Below are 17,177 nucleotides of genomic sequence, written 5' to 3'. Positions count from 1 at the left end.
ATTGTTTGGTGAGTGGACTTTGATTGATAGAGACATTGTCATGGAGAATACACCAGTCACTGATGACTGATAGCTAACAGTCAAGATTTGTTTAAGCTGTAAATGAGGCAGATTGACTCGATTGCTCAAGTCATTGCCCTGAATAATAAACCAAAAAGTGGCTGTAATCTATTTGACTGTAGTGGAACAGGCACAATGTCTGTGTATGTCCTTTATGTCTGAAATGCAACAAAGTAGGTAATAGCCATTCTGTGGTTCATTACACAAACTGGTGCCTTGATCAACTGGAGTCTAACTGCCTAGTTTAAATTTGTACAAATATTGTCAGCTAATTATCAGTCAGCATTAACTGGTTTATTCTCCATGGCAACATCTCTACCAATCAGAGTTCCCTTTCCAATCAATCATCACTCTGCTCTCATGCAGTATATCTCTTTACTTTGGTACATTTTACAAACTGTCCCAATGAGTCCAAGACAAAAAGCTTCAACAAAACATATCTTTTCCAGCAAAAATTTCCTGACTCACTTGAACTGTTAAGCATTTAATTATTTATATAAAGCCAAGCTCACTGCATACACCTCATGTCTTATATACAATGCTAAGATCAATATGGATTTTTTAAAAATCTGTCTTTTTTGATAGTTAAGTTCTTTTGAAATCTTATAAGTAATATGTCAATCATCATTTGTTTCTTTGATTGGCACAACATTATTATTACACTTCAGATACCTGATAGGTTAGCTGGTGCCAAAATATAATGAGAAGAAGAAACTTATCATTAAATATGCAGGTAACCTGATGTATTATATCACAGACAAGGAGACTAGGTTTCAGTTTTGCATCCGAGTTGAAATTTAATATCATACGGTGAGTTATCAGTATTAATTAGGTTATTCTACACACCATTAAGCAAAACGTCAAGATGAAAGAAATTTTAAAGTGAAGTACAATTCAATTAATACTACCTTTCACACTGAAATAAGAAAAGGGGTGGAATCTTTTAAGGCCCTGAACTATGTGGCTATGCTTGGAAATGTGGCAGAATTGTGCATGAAGTCCAGTGAGGCCTGTCTCACTGTTGGGAGCAACTTACTGTCTCTTTTATGCAACTAACAATCATCCATGTGAGATTGTCACAAGGCAGTAGAAAGTTGCCTATTATGAGGCATTATTGCTTCTTAATAACCTTATTATTGGCAAATCTCACCACATTAATATGCAGCTTCCTATCTTACCTATCTTGCTGAGCAAACTAAACACTGGTAATTCTCAACATGGAGTCATAGCTGGTATCTGATGACCTCAGCTTGCCACTTGCTTCAAAGGATCTCCAAGTTGGACACCAGGTACCAACAACTGAAGGTACATTCCACTGCACTGGCCACATGCACCCCATGTTCACAAACATTGGTATTTGATGTGCACCAGCTCCTAAGAGACCACATGCACATCTCTGAACCACCGACAATATGCTTCTACACTTCAATGCTGCACATTAAAGTACAATAGTAATTAATATTGCAATGTCGCAGAAAGAACACTGTGCTCAGGAATATACTTTCAGCTCATGGACCGGACCAGGCTGCATCCTTGGGCTTTTCATTTGCTCTCCTAGCCCTCACTCATTTTGATGCTAACGCAATCTCAAACTATCCCTGCCTTGCCTTTTTGCACCTTGTCCCTCAGCCACAGATGCCAGGCTTAAAATACTGCTGGATTACTGTGCCATTTAGTGCAGACACATAGCCAGGAACTCAGTCAGCAGTACTCAGTAACATCAAGGGAGATAGATTCAGTCAAGAAGTACCAATATAGTACATCAAGGGTGGCCTCCAGTACCTGTTCATGGGTTTGGACTCAATCAGTTAGCTACTCAGGGTGGCCGGAGTCATGATCTTCTCTTCCCAAGATCTCAGTGTAGATGACGCGGTCATCCAATGGTGAGTGATGAGGTATCAGATCTCAGGATGATGTTGTTGTGACAGGACCTGGGGTGTAAGACATCCAGGGAAATGTAGGTGGACATTTGTGTAGTACGTTGTGGAGTCAGTTTAATACCTTCCCAGGTGTTAGGTTAGGTTTTTGATTCTCTAACTTTTCTTGGGTAACTATTCATTTATCTGCAGCAAATCCTCCAGTTTCTCCAATATAAATTTATTCTTCCAGATGGCTCCAGACATGGGAATTAGCCATCAGGATCTTCAAATTCCTGGATGATTCTCTCAGAGTATGCTACATCAGGAATTCTGCAGGGAGGGATCTGATATGAAACTCCTACCTATGTGGCAGAAATGACTGTATGACCATCTGGAAATCAAGGGGAAATATTCATATGCATCCTTACACATATTTATTGGAAAGGAATTCCAATTTTAACAGAATAAAACGGGGAATCGTGTATTATCAATTCCAGTTCAACAGACACTGTACTTTTCACACAGATAGATGGCATCACACATTTGATGTTCCAATGTATGGTACCCACCTTATCTTCAGGAGCAGCAGCTACTGTAAACATATTAACAGTTTCCTTGCAAAATTTATTGTATACTTACTCTATGTAATCATGATGTGGAGAGGCTGGTGTTAGACTGGGGTAGCTACCTGATGAAGGAGTAGTGTTCCGAAAGACAGTGCTTCCAAATAAACCTGTTGAACTATAACCTGGTGTTGTGTGATTTTTATGTATGTAATCAGTAAGCACAAAACCCAGACAATATGTAAGTTTAAGATCTTTGTGCTGTTAAACTTTAAGACAACTGTTCCAACAATATCTCAGAATCTGAAATAAATGTTACAAGAGCTAATATATAGGAAAGACTCAGACCATATGTTCTTGGCAGAGGTAATTTGCCCAGAAGTCACATCAGACCTGAAGGGTATCTAGGACATTTCGTACATCTTCCAAGAATATTTAGTAATTATGCCGAGCAAGTTAATGCAAACTATTTATTTGATATTATGCAATATACTACCTTGTTTTGTCAGACAAAAGTAGAGTTATCAGTGGTTTATCCTCTACTACTCTAATTAGACATGACCTAGACTCAATAGAGAAAGGAGGAATATTGGCAGTGAACAACCAAAATCAGTATTAGACATGCTGACCATGGGAGTATATTAAAATATAATACTTAGTGCTCAATAATAGAAGAGAACAAGGTCACATTCAATTTCTATTCAATTCTCAGAATTTTAAGGCATTTATATTCATTTTATATAATTACTTGGTTTTATTTTCTTACAGATTTGGAAGGGTCTTAGTGAATCTTGAACACTGTAACTAGTCCAGCCTCATTGTATAAATGATTTTTGTCTTCACTATCCTGAATGACTTAGCAATCATTGGGGATATTATGAGATAGTGGTGCTAAAATATGTATCTCCTGGAAACAAATTTGCATGTTCAAGCATTATTGTACGATTGAGGGGTTATGGGATGATAAGTGACATCAGAACCTTACAATATAAAGTAGGCCATTTCACTCGCAGTGTCTGTTCTAATTTATTGAAAGAACTCCACAGTTAATCTTACCCCAGAGGTCTTGCCCCATCACTTTTCTTTCAACTATACATCGAATCCCCTTTTTAAAGTTTCTGATATCTTTTCAGGCAGTGCATTTCAGAACATAACAACTCACTATAATTAAAACATTTATGCTTAGCTCCCCTTTGTTATTTTGTAAATTTTGTCAATCTATGTCCTTTAATTAGTCACAAACCTGCCAATAAAAATAGTTTCTCCCTGTGTGATCTACCAAAACTCTTCAACATTTTGGGCATCTTTCTCACATCTCTCCATATCCCGTAGAGCATCAGGGAAACATTGTGTACTCCTTGTGTACGGCATTGCTAACAAAAATGTTTGAAGATATGGGTGTACTGTACCTTTTAAGAAAGTTAAAAGCTAGCAGAACTACCTGACAGCACCAAGTGTTCTGAACAAGATACAATGTACCCTTTTGGTCCAGCAGATAGGGTAGCTGGTTGCCTGGAGACAACAAAAACAAGTTCGAATTGGGCCAATCAGTTTAAATTATACCCCAGCACCCCCCCCCCCCATAAAACAAACACCAATCAAGTTTGAATTTAGTATATCAACAATACTAAAAGCCAATGACAAGTTCCAATGCTGTCAGAATATTAGACCAGGAGAAATTGAATAGCTGGGGGAGAACTGCCAAGCCACCAATACATGCAAACTGCCTCTTAAAAGTATGTTTATGAATCAGCGGCCTGTGAAACAGAAATCCTAAAGAAGAGGAAAAAAAGGAAAATATAAAGAGAAGATTTGTCAGTTGGCTGGTTTTCAAGTTTGAATTTTTGGTAAACCTTAATTGGGGGTTTTATTGGACTAGTATTGTACAAGGGGAAGGTAAAAGGTAGGTTAGAGGAAGGAGTTGTAGAGTTGTTAGTTAATTATTCTCTGTTATACTTTAAGAAATAAAGTTGTTAGATTTTACTTTAAATAGTAACCTTTTGGATAGTTCTTGGCCTCTCGAATTTTCACAGATTACTGCACAAGATAAATCCTTTCTGTGTTGCTGATTTAAAATAGCAGTGGGGGGGGGGGGGTTACCTCATTTCGTAACAGTTTGGGGGTTTGTTGTTGGGATTTGAACTGGTTTAGACAGATTTGAATAGAGTTGAAAAATGTGGTGCTGGAAAAACACAGCAGGCCAGGCAGTATCCGAGGAGCAGGAGAATCGACCTTTCGGGCATAAGCCCTTCTTCCTGAAGAAATGCCTATGCCCGAAATGTCAATTTTCCTGCTCCTCGGATGCTGCCTGGCCTGCTGTGTTTTTCCAGCATCACATTTTTCAACTCTGGTACCAGCATATGCAATCCTCACTTTCTCCTAACAGATGAATAGGTTTGGGATATGAAAAATCCCAGCAGATTTAGACACTTGTAAAAATCGAGGACACTAACTTACATAAAATGTAGGTGAGAAAATTTGTTTAATTTCAGTGACTTGTGGTTGATTGAAAGTGAGAGAAATGGCTCAAAATTGTGCAAGAGATTCTGGGTTTTGAAGATGATTCTCAAATTTACCAAGAAAGTTTTTAGAAGGAAAGAAAAAGGCCATACTTTTACAATTAGCAAAGAAATTAGATTTGGGTTTAACCAGGGTCAAATGTAAAGCTTGAAATTGTAAGGGAATTACTCAAACACTTAGGTGTGTCAGAGAAACAGACAAGTGCAGTAAAGGTAGAAATTAAAATTGAGGAAAATGGAGTTAGAAGGTAAACAAAGGGAGAAAGAAAGAGAGAAGAGAGGGGGAGTGAGGGAAAAAATAGACAAGGTTCTTAGCTGAGCAAAAAGAGAGAATTTGAACTTGAGAAGTTGTGACTTAGTCAGCAAAATCAAGTTAACAGGATGGAGATGAAAAGAAAAGGTAGCGGTATATATAAATACATCAAAACACTGTCACATTTTGATGAAAAAGATGTTGAAGCCATCATTATTTCATTTGAAAGATTGTCTAGGCAGATGGCGTAGTCCAAGGATTTATAGGTAATGCTAGTTCAGACTAAACTTGTAGGTAGAGCTCGTGAGGTATTTGCTGCGCTGTCAGATGAGGGGTCAAGATTTATGAAGAGGTTAGACAAGCGATTTTAAGTGCTTATGCATTGGTACCAGGAGCATATAGACAGTGGTTCAGAAACACAAAAAAGGAACCAGGTCAGACTTATGCTGAGTTTGAAAGAATTAAACACAGTCATTTTGATCGATGAGTGTATGCTTTGAAAATAGATAGGACCTTTGAGGTTCTACAAGAGATTGTTCTACTGGAGGAGTTTAAAAACTCACCTCCAGAGATGGTGAGAATACACATGGGGGAAGAGAAAGTTCAGGAATTGAGAAGGGCAGCAAAATTAGCAGATGAATCCATGTTGGTGCATAAGAAAAACTTCCGGCTAGAAGTTTGTCCTGTGAGGGATAGAAGTTGGAAGAAGGGAAGATCCTAAACTCCAAAACGAAGAGTAGAGAACACTGATAAAAATTTACAACAGGATAAAAAAAGAAGCCCAAGAGGATGGAAAGGAGGTGAAAGGCCTCAGGTTTTGCCACTGTGGCAAAGTGGGACACATAAAGTCACAGTGCTGGTCGTTAAAGAAAGGCACTGTGGGAAAAGATGTGGTAAAAGGAGTTAAGCCAGTGGCATTAGTGAAGGTAGTAAAGGAGACTCCAAGAAGAGCTGAAGAGTGCACAGCCTAAGCAGGGTCTGAGTATGGAGTTAGTACCTAATCTCAACAAAGAATTTGCCTCTGAGTAAAGTTTACACAGATAGAACAGGGGGAGAACGACAAAAGTTATAATTTTGAGATATACAGGATCTAGCCAGTCACTGATAGTAAGGGATGAGTGAATATGCACTCTTTCTGATCTGTTACCTGAGAGTGTGGTAATTTGTGGGATAGATGGACAGAAATTTAGCATTCCCCTATATAAGATCAGATTGGAGTGGGGAAGTTACAGTGGGAGTGATTGACTGAGTGTCAGTTCCAGGAATTCAGTTTGTCCTTGGGAATGATTTAACAGGATCCAAGGTCAGAGTGACATCCCTTGTTGTAGAGAAGTCCAAAGAAGACCAAGGAACTGAGGAGTTAAAACCGAAATATCCTGGTATCTTCCCAGACTGTGTAGAAACCAAATCCCACTATCATAACTCATAGCACGAAACAAAAAGTAAAGAGAAAGTTGAAGGAGTTGAGGTTCAGTTGGCGGACACCCTGTTTGATGTAATGGTGCAGGAAAAACCTGAACAGGCAGAGAGTAACAGGCAGACAAAAAGAGAGAGAGAATTTGAACTTGAGAAGTTGCCATTTAGTCAGCAAAGTCAAATTAACATGATGGAGATTAAAAGAAAAGGTAGTGATATATATTCCGGAAAGACTAAGAGACTTGAACAGCAAGACAAGACGATTAAAGATATATATGTTGATGCGAACTCTGAAAAGGAGGCAGTGAATGTTCCAGAGGGTTATTGTCTGAAAGATAGAATCCTAAGATGGAAATGGAGACCACGGCAGGTTAATGCAGAGGTGAAATGGGCTAAAGTGCACCAGATTGTGTTGCCTATAGCATACAGGCAGGATGTGTTATGGATAACACGTGAACTACCTGTAGGAGGTCACCTAGAGGTACAAAAGACTCAGGCTAAGGTACAACAACATTTTATTGCCCTGGAATGCACAAAGATGTAGTTAACTTTTGCTAAATGAAAGCGAAAGTGGGTACTGCAGATGCTGGCGATTAGAGTCAAGATTAGAGTGGTACTGGAAAAGTACAGCAGGTCAGGCAGCATCTGAGGAACAATAAAATCGACTTTTTGGGCAAAAACCCTTCATTAGGAATGAGGCTGGGGCTCTTGGGGATGGAAAGATAAATGGGAGGGATGTGGAACTGGAGAGGGGGGAAGGTAGCTGAAAGTGCAATAGATCAATGGAGGTGGGGGTGAAGTTGATAGTTCAGAGAGGAGGGTGGAGCGGATAGGTGGGAAGGAAGATTGACAGGTGGCATGGGTCATGAGGGTGGTGCTAAGCTGGCAGGTTGGAATTGGGGTAAGATGTGGGGAGGGAAGATGAGGAAGCTGGTGAAGTACACATTGATGCACTGGGGTTGAAGTTTTCTGAGGCGGAAGATGAGGCATTCTTCCTTCAGCTGTTGGGTGGTGAGAGAGTGGCAGTGGAAGAGGCCCAGGACCTGCATGTCCTCAGCAGAGTGGGAGGGGGAGTTGAAATGTTTGGCCACAGGGCGGTGGAGTTGACTGGTGCAGGTGTCCCAGTGATGTTCTCTGAAGCACTCTGCGAATAGGTGCCCCGTCTCCCCAGTGTAGAGGAGACCACATCGGGAGCAACGGATACAGTAAATGATGTGTATGTAAGTGCGGATGAAGTTTTGATGGACAGAGGTGAGGGGGAGGTGTGGGCGTAGGTTTTGCAATTCCTGCGGTGGCAGAGGAGGATGCTGGGAGGGGAGGGTTAAGGGGCGTGGACCTGACCAGATAGTCACAGAAGGAACAGTCTTTATGGAAAGCAGATGGGGTGGGGAAGGAAAGATAACTCTGGTGGGGTCCATTTATAGGTGGCAGAAATGGCAGAGGATAACGCAATGTATACGGAGGTTGTTGGAGTGGAAGATGTGGACCAGGGTGTTCTGTCCTTGTTGTGGTTGGAGGGGTGGGGTTTGAGGTCGGAGGTGCGGGATGTGGATGAGATGCTTTGGAGGGTATCTTCCACCATGTGGGAGGGGAAATTGTGGTCTTTAAAGAAGGAGGCCATCTGATGTTTTCTGTGGTGGAACTGGTCCTCCTGGGAGCAGATGCATTGGAGGTGGAGGAATTAGGAATGGGGATAGCATTTTCGCAGGAGGCATGGTGGGAGAAGGTGTAATCTGGGTAGCTGTGGGAGTCGGTGGGATTGTAGAAACTGCCAGTGTTAAATCGATTATCTTTGATGAAGATGGAGAGGTCCAGGAAGGAGAGAGAGGTGTCAGAGATGGTCCAGGTAAATGTAAGGTCAGGTGTCATTCATGCCAAATGGGAGGTAAGCTACAGGCAGTAATAAAACCAATTGTTGCCAATTCCTGCATTTGAATAACCTTTCACGTGGGTTAAAATTGATTGTGTAAGTCCCCTCCCAAGAACTAAACGTAGGAACCCATATTGTTAACTATAATGGATGTGTCTTCCAGATTTCTGGAGACAACTCCATATGGAGTATTAAGGCAAAAAGGGTAGTAGAGAAGTTAGTAGCTTTCTTCATACAGTATGGGCTACCCAGAGAGATTCAGTTGGACCAAGGGTCAAAGTTACTGCTAGGCTGTTTAAGGAGATTATGGATAGCTTAGGTATACAGCACTTTAAATCCAGTGCGTATCATTCTGAATCCCAGGGAGCTTTAGAAAGGTGGCATCAGACTGTGATGTTGAGAGCATACTGTCAGGATTACCCGAATGGTTGGGACAAAGGTATCCCATTCGCATTGTTTGACATTAGAGTTGCCCCAAATGATTCTACTCAGTTCACTTCCTTTTAGTTAATATTCGGGCATGAAGTGAGATATCCTTTGATATTAACTAAAGAAAAATTGACAGGATCAAAGTTGGAGATCTCACACTTAGATTATATACCAGAGGTGAGGGAGAAATTAAATCAAGTAGGTGAGTTAGCTCAACTGCACCTAAAGAGGGTACAGTATAGAATGAAACAGGTGGCAGATAAAAGCTCTGAACCTCGGACATTTTCCCGAGGGGATGATGTGTTAGTACTGTTACCAGTGATAGGAGATCCTTCAAAGCCAGGTTTAGTTGTCCCTATCAAATTGAGAAAAAGTTGAATCAGGTAAACCATCTAGTAAAGAGGCCAGGTAGAAAAAAAAGGATATTGAGTATGTCATGTGAACATGTTGAAACCTTATTACACTAGAGAGAAAGAACTGGAGAAACAGATGTTAGTTACTGCTCTGCAGAGTGAGGAATCAAATCCAGATGATGTGGATTTTGATGTGCCTCTAAATAGATTAAAAAATGAAGAAGTCTTGAGGAGTGGGATAGGTTAGTAAGCTATCTGTCTCGGGAGCGTAGAATGCAGTTGAAAGATTTGTTACTGCAGTATAAGGACATAACTAAAAATCAGATGGGGATGACTAAAGCTATTGTACATGAAGTAGATGTAGGAAATACTGATAAAACCACACCCTATCAGCTTAATCCCTTTCAAAGCCAGACAGGTCCAGATGGAGGTGGAGGCCATGCTCGACGAGGACATCATCAAACCAAGCCAGAACGAGTGGAGTTCGCTGATCGTCTTAGTTCCCAAACCAGATGGAAACTCAACAATTCTACGTGGATTATTGGATGGTCAACGCAGTTGCAAAATTGGACTCATATCAAATTCCTAGATTGGAGGACTGTATCGAGAAAGTTGGACAAGCCAGTTACATCACCAAGTTGGATTTAATGCATGGTTACAGGCAGGTACCTTTATCAGAGTCAGCAAAAGGAATCTGTGTTTGCAACCCAAAATAGGCTATATCAGTTTAAAATGATGCCCTTTGTAATGAAGAATACACCCGCCACATTCAAAGACTCATGAATAGAGTTGTGGCTGGGTTAACAAACTGTGCAGTCTATTTGGACGATGTAGTGATCTTTAGTAAGTCCTGGAAAGATCATATGGTACAGTTGGCAGAGCTCTTTGAATGACTATGAGAAGCAAAACTGATGATCAACTTAAATAAAAGTGAATTCACAAAAGCAGCGGTAACGTTTTTTTTTAGATTAGATTACTTACAGTGTGGAAACAGGCCCTTCGGCCCAACAAGTCCACACCGACCCGCCGAAGCGCAACCCACTCATATCCCTACATATACCCCTTACCTAACACTACGGGCAATTTAGCATGGCCAATTCACCTGACCCGCACATCTTTGTGACTGTGGGAGGAAACCGGAGCACCCGGAGGAAACCCACGCAGACACGGGGAGAACATGCAAACTCCACACAGTCAGTCACCTGAGGCGGGAATTGAACCCAGGTCCCTGGCGCTGTGAGGCAGCAGTGCTAACTACTGTGCCACCGTGCCATCGGTCATGGAAGGTTGACCCCACGGAATGCAAAGACGAATGCCATTGAGGAATTTCCATGACCAACCTTGAAGAAACAGGTGCTTCAATTCTTTGGACTCAGTGTATTCTATTGGAAGTTTGTTCCAAACCTCAGCAGTGTAGTGGCACTGTTAACCGACTTGCTGAAGAACAACGCAAAGTTTCGGTGGACAGAACAAAGACAGGAGGCATTCAACCATTTGAAATCAATATTAACGTTCTTGAGACATAACATCGGTCATGGAAGGTTGACCCCACGGAATGCAAAGACGAATGCCATTGAGGAATTTCCATGACCAACCTTGAAGAAACAGGTGCTTCAATTCTTTGGACTCAGTGTATTCTATTGGAAGTTTGTTCCAAACCTCAGCAGTGTAGTGGCACTGTTAACCGACTTGCTGAAGAACAACGCAAAGTTTCGGTGGACAGAACAAAGACAGGAGGCATTCAACCATTTGAAATCAATATTAACCACCAAACCAGTTTCAGCTACACCAAACTTTTCAAAACCTTTTAAAGTTGCCATCGATGCTAGTGACATAAGAGTTGGAGCTGTACTCCGACAGGATGAGGATGGGATTGACTGCCAGTTGGTTACTTTTCAAAGACGATCAACATCCACCAGAGGATATACTTCATGACTGAGAAAAAACTATTGAGTTTGACACTGGCCTTACAACATACACATTAAAATGTGTCGGAGACAGTGGTGTACAGGGGTCACAATCCTCTTACATTCTTAGAACGTTTTAAAGACAAGGATATGAGACTATTTCGTTGGAGTCTTATGTCACAGACTTTTAATTTAAAAATTGCGCATGTTGCGGGTCGTAAGAATGTAATTGCAGATGCGTTATTGCAGATTTAACTGATAATTTTAGATGAGATTTGCATTTATTTAATTTTTTATATATATATATAGGAAGAAGTTAAGGTGAACTTATATTAAAGTTATCTGTATGTTAGAGTAATGAATTTAAAGAATAGAAAAACATGAAGCCATCTTTTCATTATGATGGTTCATTTTTTTTCTTAAGGGGGAGGTATTGTGAAGATGTGAGTGTACTGTACCTTTAAGAAAGTTAAAAGCTAGCAGAACAACCTGACAGCACCAAGTGCTCTGAACAAGATACAATGTAACCTTTTGGTCCAGCAGCTGTGGCTGGTTGCCTGGAGATAACAAAAACAAATTTGAATTAGGCCAATCAATTTAAATTATACTACCACCCCAAAAATCCAAACTCCAATCAAGTTTGAATTTAGTATATTGACCATATTAAAAACCAAAGACACCATCTAATGTTTTGGGGTTTAAGACCAGGAGAAATTGACAGTTGGGGGAGAACTGCCAAACCACTAACACATGCAGACTGCCATAGAATAGCTCTCAAAGGTACCTTTATCTATCAATGCCCTGTGAAACAGAAATCCCAAAGAAGAAAAGAAGACAGAGGAAGCTATAAACAGCTGGCTGGTTTTGAACTTTGAATTTTTGATAAATCTTAATCGGGCATTTTATTGGACTAGTATTGTAGAAGGGGAAGGTAAAAGGGAAAGGAGTTGTAGATAGTGGTTAGTTAATTATTCTGTTATACTTTAAGAAATAAAGTTGTTAAATTTTACTTTAAATTGTGACCTTTTGGATAGTTCTTGGCCTCTCGAATTTTCACAGATTACCACATTGGGGAAATCTTTTCTGTGTTGCTGTTTTAAAATAGCAGGGGGATTTACCTCGTGTCATAACATGCAGTACACTAAAAGAGGGGGAGTGTTGATGAAGGATACATTCGATTTGTGGTCCCAAAAATAGGGATGTGAATGAGGAAAGGGTGGGAACTCTCACTGACAGTAGTTCACCATGTAGTGGGCTTCAATTTCACTGAACTTCACCTACATAAATGTAACTCTGAGTAATTGCTAGCATGTGACAATGACCAGACCCAGCAAATCACTTATACCGGAGAACCTGACAGAATGAAAGTAATCATTGAGTCTCTTAACATCTGACTGGTGGATTGGTCTATCCTAGCATATGAAGATTATTTCCCATGAATTGGGTGGATGAGACCAATCTTAAGACTGAATGGCGCAGGGGCATGTCAACGCTGTAATATGGAAAATGTAGAACCTAGCAAGACCCACATGATGTTCTGGCTACCCATTGCACCTTCAACCATTTACATTTGGCTTGATACTGGATGTAGGAGCAGTAGCAGCCCATAGCGTCTGCTCTACATTCGATGAAGTCATTGCTGGTCTGATAATCCTCAACCTCACTTTTCAACCTTTTCCCTATCACTCTTGACTCCCTTACTGTCTAAAAATCTCTCTGTCTCTGTCATGAATGCACTTAGCGACCCAATGTCAATAGTCCTCCACAGATTTGCTATCCTCTGAGATAAAGAAATTCCTCTTCATCTCTGACTTTAATGTGCAACCCTTTATTCTGAGATTATGCCTTTTGATTCTGGACACTCTGACAAGGAGAAATAACTTTTCCACACCTTCCATGTCAAATCCACTAAAAGTCTTATATGTTTCAATAAAGTCACCGCTGATTCTTCTCAATTCCAGTGAACATAAGCACAACTTATTAATCTTTCCTCATAAGATTGTTTCTCCATGCCTCGTATCAGCCTAGTTACCCTTCTCTAGGCTACTGCCAGTATCAGCTTATCTTTCTTGAAATAAGGGACCAAAACTGTTCACAGTATTCCAGCTGTGATCTGGTTAATGTCTTGCGTAGTTTAAGCAAAACCACCATACTTTTACAATCCAATCCCTTCCAAGTAAAAGCCAACATTCTAATTGCCTTTTCTATTACTCACTGAACTTAGCTGCTACTTTACCAAAGCCAGAAAAGTTTATTATTGGCAACTTCAACATAATAATTTTATAGGACATCAGGATTTGGAAGGAGGTCATTGGAATAACTGAAGTTGGCAGTTTTAATAGCATTGGCCTCCTCTTGCTAAAGACCTGTGCTGAACATGAGCTCTTAAGTACCAACATAGATTGCTGTATCCCAAATTACAGCAAAATATCTTGAAGGCACTCCAGTTCTTTGTACATGGCATCAAATTGACCACATCATTAATAAACAGAGGAACAAGGAGAGTGTGTTTATGAAATAACTGCACAGAGGTTAGTATCCAGATACTTGGTCACACTTTATTTACTTGTGCACGGTACACTGGCTCTGGCCAGCTAGCTAGGAGCCAGTCCTTTGAACAGAGGAGATTCTAAATCTCATGATTATATTGGTCAGCCAGCGCTTTCCTGATTGGTGTTGTTAACCTGGCCCAATCAAGGACCTCATAGTCAACAAAGTCCACTTGGTTCTAATCATTTATAACAAAAATAAAATGTGCTACTAAATTTGAATAAAGAATCGTGCATCTTGTGTCTTTCACCGTGTCTCACACCTGCACACACATACACCATGGGTGCTAAGGGGAAAAATAAGTATTACCGCATTTAGGCGGTAGTGTGGGGGTTTAAAAAAAAATAAAATGTGGTGCTGACTTATTGATCTCCATTGACCTTGCCAGACCACGACTCTCAAGAAGCATCTCAACATCTCAAGGTTCAAACAGGCAATCATGGATAAGTCTCTCTCAAAGAAACGTGAGAGTCACTTTCGTACAGAAAAAAAGTGACGTCACTGGATTGTGGATAATAAGGGAACCTCAAAGATACAGTGTACCAACTCTTGGCTCTCTCTATCAAAATTATCGAGATTTTTTTCTATTAAAACATAAAGGTCAGAAATAATTGGAAGAGAAACATTGGTTCTGGCAGGTTTATTTCAATAATAAGGCATCACTATCCAGGCTCAACACCACCAAAACATCTGAAGTTCTGTCAAATCCAAGCTCAGAGAGAAACAAAAGCCTTAGCTAAATCAAAATTAGGAGAAAGTGAGGACTGAAAATGCTGGAGATCAGAGTTGAGAGTGGACGACTGGTAAAGCACAGCCGGTCAGGCAGTATCCAAGGAGCAGGAGAATTGACATTTCGGGCAAAGGCCTTTCATCGAGAATGATACTTGTGAGCCAAGGGAGTGAAGAAATAAATGGGAGCAAGGTGGGGCTGGGGGGAAGGTAGCTGCGAATGCAATAGCTGGATGGAGGTGGGGGTGAAGGTGACAGCTCGGAGAGGAGGGTGAGTGGATAGGTGGGAAGGAAGATGGACAGGTAGGACAGGTCATGAGGATGGTACTGGGTTGGAAGGTTGGATCTGGAATAAAGTAGGAGGAGGAGAAATGAGGGTTGGTAGGGGACGCAGACCTGCCAAGAGAGTAGAAAAGGGAATAGTCTTTACGGAATAAAGGGGTGAGGAGGGAAACACATCTCTGGAGGGGTCCAATTGTAGGTAGCGGAAATGGCAGAGGATGATGTAAGGTTGGTTGAGTGGAAGGTGAGAACCCAGGGGGTTATGTCCTTGTTGCGGTTGGAGGGGTGAGGTTTGATGGTGGAGGTGCGGGAAGTGGATGAAATGCACTGGAGGGCATCGTCGGTCACATGGGAAGGGAAATTGTGGTTTTTGAAGAAGGAGGGCATTTGGTGTGTTCTGTAGTGGAACTGGTCCTCCAGGGAGAAGATGCGGTGGAGGTGGAGGAATTGAGAATAAAGGATAGCATTTTTACAGGAGTCAGGGTGGGAGGAGGTGTAGTCCAGGTAGTTGTGGGAGTGGTGGGTTTGTAGAAGATGTCCTGTTGAGTCGGTCACCATTGATGGAGAGGTCCAGGAAGGGGAGCAAGGTGTCCGATATGGTCCAGGTGAACTTAAGATTGGGGTAGAATGTGTTGGCGAAGTTGATGAACTGTTCAATCTCCTTGTGGGAGCACGAGGTGGTGCCAATACAGTCATCAATGTAGTGGAGGAAAAGATGGGGAATGGTGCCGGTGTAACTGTGGAAGATGGACTGTTCCATGTAATCGACAAAGAGATAAGCATAGCTGGGGCCCATGCAGTGCCCATGGCTACCCCTTTGGTCTGGAGGAAGTGGGAGGATTCAAAGGAGAAATTGTTGAGGGTGAGGCCCTGTTCAGCCAAATGAATGACAGTGTCATCGGAGGCGTCCTGGTCGGGACGCCAGGAGAGAAAGAAACAGAGGGCTTAGAGACTTTTGTTATGGCGGCTAGACGTGTATCAGGACTGGATATCCATGGTGAAGGTGAGGCGTTAGGGTCAGGGAAACAAAAGTCTTGGAGGAGGTGAAGGGCGTGGGTGGTATCCTGAATGCATGTGGGGAGTTCCTGGACTGGGGGATAGGACAGTGTCAAGGTATGTGGAGATATGTCCAATGGGGCAGGGGCCTGGTCAAGATGATAGGTCGTCCAGGGTAGTCAGGCTTGTGGATCTTGGGTAGAAGATAGAACTGGGTGATGCGGGGTTCACAAACTATGAGGTTGGAAGCTATCGGTGAGAGATCCCCTGAGGTGATGAGGTTGTGTACAGTCTGGGAGATGATGATTTGGTGATGGGATGTGAGGTCATGGTCAAGAAGGTGTCTTCAAGTTGGTGTCTGGGTTCAGCGGTGTAGAGGTCAGTGCGCCAAACTACCATTGTCCATTGGTTTGATGGTGAGGCTGGGGTTGGAGCGGAGGGCTGTGCTTAGCGAGGGTGAGAGGTTGAAGTGCGTGGACACATTGAGGCGGTCAGTGTTCCAGTGGCAGTTGGAAATAAAGAGATCGAGGGTGGGTAACAGACCAGCACAGGGTGTCCAGGTGGATGGGGTGTGTTGGAGGTGGGAGAAGGAGTCCTCTAAGGGTAGGCAGGAGTCTTGGTGGAAAAAGTAAGCCTGGGGGCAGAGGCAGCAGAAGAAGCATTCAATGTTGCAACATGTGTTCAATTTGTTGATCCGGGAGCAGAAGGGGATGAAGGTGAGGCCTTTGCTGGGGACTGATCGTTTGTCTTCAGTGAGGGGGAGGCTGGGGGATGGGGGGTGGGGGTGGGGTTGAACTCGACAGGGTTGGGAGTTAGTACCTGGTGTAGGGGTGGAGCTAGATATGGGGGTGGAGAGACTGGTGGGTGTGGTAGGAGAGAGACCAAGGGTGACATCATTATGAAAGTGACCCTCACCCCTGGTGTCGGAGGTGGTGAATGTGGGATCCGTAGGGGTGGAACGCATGTTGGAGGCAATTCTGACAGTGGTGTTCTGATGAGTGGTATCAGTGGGGGTGGAAGGGACTGCGGCGGGGCAACAACGGGGAAGTGACGTTCTGGTTCGGCCTCACTTTGATTTCAGTGGATCTTGTAGCGGTCACGGCAGCAGTTGTCTGGCCGGCGGTCGCAGAGGCGGCATGGTCAGCCATGGCTGCAGCTGAGCAGTTCCGGAGGCTAGGAAAGGTTCCGGAATGGTCATAAGTCAAAAATAATCCAACTTCAGTCATATGCAGGTCACAAAGACTAGAAAAGGTTTTCAGATGTTCTGAAATCTGCCTCAGGATTTCAGTCCAATAATTCACTGAATCCTCAGTATCAACAGAGAAGCAGTGTTTGCAGAAAAACCTAAATTCTATAAAGATGGGCAGAGCACTTTTACCAGATTTTTGACT

This window comes from Hemiscyllium ocellatum, chromosome 23 (assembly GCF_020745735.1).
Source record: "Hemiscyllium ocellatum isolate sHemOce1 chromosome 23, sHemOce1.pat.X.cur, whole genome shotgun sequence".
In the NCBI taxonomy this organism is placed as follows: Eukaryota; Metazoa; Chordata; class Chondrichthyes; order Orectolobiformes; family Hemiscylliidae; genus Hemiscyllium; species Hemiscyllium ocellatum.
The sequence above is the reverse complement of the archived record's forward strand: the minus strand, read 5'-3'. Positions refer to the sequence as shown.